General features: G+C 38.1%; 1 protein-coding gene across 1 annotated transcript in view; it reads left to right on the top strand.

Moving 5' to 3' along the window:
- oxct1a (3-oxoacid CoA transferase 1a) overlaps positions 1–3526 on the top strand; it is a 45804-nt gene that overhangs the window by 18502 nt on the left and 23776 nt on the right. The gene's annotated exons all lie outside the window — the stretch shown is intronic.

A 3526-nucleotide genomic window follows, 5' to 3' on the forward strand; every position in this document is an offset into this window, starting at 1 on the left:
GGTAAGATACACTTTAAAACATTTTTTTCCTCAGTATTTGAGAGAACGAAGCAGAGAAAACTCAATCTGAGCTGCAGCTTCTGTCTGATTACATCAATATTTCCAGCTGCTCTCAATAAAAAAGCATGTTTAGTTAAAAACTTTATAAAACAATGATGAGAAAACTGTAGGGTTAAGGATTGAAATTTTTAGTGATGTGAGCCTCTGTATTCTCAGAATCACAGCTTTCTTGTAGGGTTGGGCAAAACTGTCATAAAAATTTATTATGAAAAACTATTGCATTTAGTCAAACAATTATATAATTGATGATAATTGTATTTGCATGTAGCTGAAGTTGTGGCCTTGGTCTGCTTTTCCTGGGTTTCCTCATACTCTGATTTATGCCAGTGTTTCAGGTGATTAAACAAGTTTGTAGGGTTAGCAGTAGCTTATCCATGCCAACTTCCACCATTACGCTCACATACACATCCAATAGTGATAGTATATCACACTCAAAAATACATCAGCACATGGCACTAATTGCAAAGTGGCACAAATATTATCAACAGTTTTACTGATGATTAATTGCACACGATACAATTTTGCCCAACCATAATTTCTAGAGATGATAACTAGTTTATTGTTGTGTAGTTAAACCATCACAAGTGTGATTCTGACTGATCAGAATGGAGAAAATTGAGATTTTCAGATGTTTCTCATTGTGGCTGGTTTTTCTTCCTCATTGTGCAATGGTATTGCTGAAAGACGTAGGCACAGCTGTTAATTTTTCCAAACTGTCTGCTTGCTCTGTGCGCTCCTCTCTCCTGCTGCAAAATGCACCACAGAAGTTGCTGCCAGCTTCACTGTGCATTTGTTTTCTGACAAGTCTGTCTGCTTATGTGCAGAATATCTAGTAAGTGGTTGGACGGCTTTTAATGTATTTTTATTTTTAGGCAAGAAATCCTTTGCATGGCTTTCAATGCAGTTCTGTCAGCTGCATGCAAAAATAAGCTGTGATTCTCAAAGACTGGTCATGCAAAACACTGTCGCACGGCTCGCTGACTAAACCTATGTTGTATACTGGTACGCTTGTGTGTGTCAGTTAGAACATTTGCACAGAAAAATAAAATAAAATGGAAAGCACTGACCGTGCTTGTTACATTTTACTATAAACATTGAGCTGGTTTCTAGCATTCCAGACCAAGAACCCTGTAAAGCCTCAAGACTGTTGATGGTTTATTCCAGGGATTCAGTTGCATTGTGAAGTGATCAGTTTGAGATTAACCAGATTTGACAAAGCTCTTGGCCTAAAAAAGCACACCCTCTCGAAAAAACGTTTGCTGTTGCCCCGGAGGGCACTTTGATTCCCTCTGTCCTCCTGCCAGCTCACTTCATGCCTCACTCTGCTCTCATTGATGTGAAAATCAGTCTACAGATACAGGAATATCAATGTTGATGCCCGTTTACTAGCTTTACACACCTGCTCATATGTGTGTGTGTGTCTTTTTCTTGTGTGTTTTTGATTTTTGTGCTTTATTCTTCCTTGTCTGTTGAACCTCCTGTGCTGTTGGGATACATCGTACAGATGAAAGCAACGGAGGCTTTTTATCTACCCAGCACATTTAAATTGTATGAGCCTATTATAGTGCTGTGACTTAGCCTTAGAAGGCTAATTGAAAAGAGCTAAATCCAAGGTTTGTTTGTCTGTTTTTAAGAGACCAACCAAACAACATGAAGAAATTCATCCTTGGATTGTTGATTCCTGTTTGTTTGTTGATTTTAAGAGGTAGCTGTTTCAATCATTCTTCATGAAGAGACCAAATGTGACATTACCATTTTTTCTTTAATCTAGAGCCTTGAAATTTATGCCAACAGTTGCTACTTAAAGTGTGCTTCAATTTCCTTTAGTGTCACTATTTTGTTGCAGTTTTGTATTATGATGAATATATTCTTCCTTAATAAAGATGTTTCACAAAATCCCCATGGTGCCCCAAAACAGATGAACCCCGCAGGAAAGATGCGGGTTAATATRTGGCGCTATAATTTTATTTTATTTATGGTACTTTCCTTCTTACAATGTCATGTTTGTTGTGCCTTATTTTTCTGCTGTGCAGCAACAGATTTACTATAAACCATCCAAGTAATGTATAAAAATGAGTCTAAAATCACTTTATGATCCAAAGTGGCCTTAGCTCATGAAAGACCAAAGTCTGAGTAGCCATGACAACACAAAGACGGGATCCACTCCTGGCCATTGACTCTTCTCAGTCAGTGCTGAGTGCTGAAGGAAGAAGAAGAGATAAGGATAGATTCAATTCAATTTGCTCCGAACGGCTGGCCCTCATGTAAATRGAACAAGGAGGTTACACACTGGGCCACACAGGAAGGAAAGCAYTGAAAAGTAGGAGTGAGAGTGGAAAGTTGTGTTGTCATACTTAAGTACTCTTTCAGTCACCAGAAACATGACTACTCCTTTGCTTTCCCCCTCATTTGCAAAAAGAAGCAAAAAAGGAACATTTTCAACAAGAAAAAAMAAMCAAACAAATTTATTATTTCAGTGAGCTTTCAGAAAATAACATTTGCTTGTTTATAAATTCTTACTGTTTAACCCAGCTTGCATTAGTTTTCTTCCCTTATTTACTTAAAATGTCAAGGATCATGTTGAAATTGTACAACTGGAAGTATCACGGGACTTTTCAGACTAACTAAAAATGGGCAACAAGATTTAGTGGCGCCCACACATGCTGCACAACTCCTCCTGAACACCTGTGGAAGTGTAGGCTGGAGCCTGACTTTAGAACAGATCTTCATGTTACCTAAGGAGGAAAGAGCAGGTGTGTTCTGTGGTGTATTTTCTTTACCAGTCATGATGATCCAACTGTTTTTAAATCAATAGCCATTTCTATCCAGGTCTTATTAGTCAGGCAGAAATGATCCCTTGCGAACACCTCTTTTGAAAGCATACATTTTCTGCATAATGGTGATGTATTTTTGTCTCAAACACCTGAAAATCTTATTTCTTTTAGGAGAAACATTATTTGTGATACTGCTTTTCATATACTGTATACTTTACACAAATAGCATTTCAGCCATCTGCACAATGAAGCACTTTCAAATACCCCAACTTTGTACTGTTTTTGATTCTTGATTCAGCCTAAATCCGCTGGGTTTGGAGTGTTAAATCAGGCCTTTTTAGTTTGCCAAGCACAAATTTTTCTCTCTCTCAGTTTTAAATGTATGTAAAAGCAGAATAGTTTAAGTACTACATAATTATGACCCCCGCACGTGAAGCGTAAGCGGGAGTCATATTGTTTTCGTACTGTTTTTTTTTTGTGATTTTTGGTCAACCGTAGCACAAAAACGGCTGCACCAATCAACATGAAATTTGGCAGGACTGTAGATGAGTCTGACCTACACTGCGCCAGCCAACAGTTTGACGATACACCCCATATTTGAAGAGTGGGCTCCTTTCAAAGAGGGGGTGTCTGGACATGCAAAAATGCTTATAACTCAGAAACTGTTCAACATAGGAGCTTCAGATTTCTTT

This window comes from Austrofundulus limnaeus, unplaced genomic scaffold (genome assembly GCF_001266775.1).
Source record: "Austrofundulus limnaeus strain Quisiro unplaced genomic scaffold, Austrofundulus_limnaeus-1.0 Scaffold14, whole genome shotgun sequence".
In the NCBI taxonomy this organism is placed as follows: Eukaryota; Metazoa; Chordata; class Actinopteri; order Cyprinodontiformes; family Rivulidae; genus Austrofundulus; species Austrofundulus limnaeus.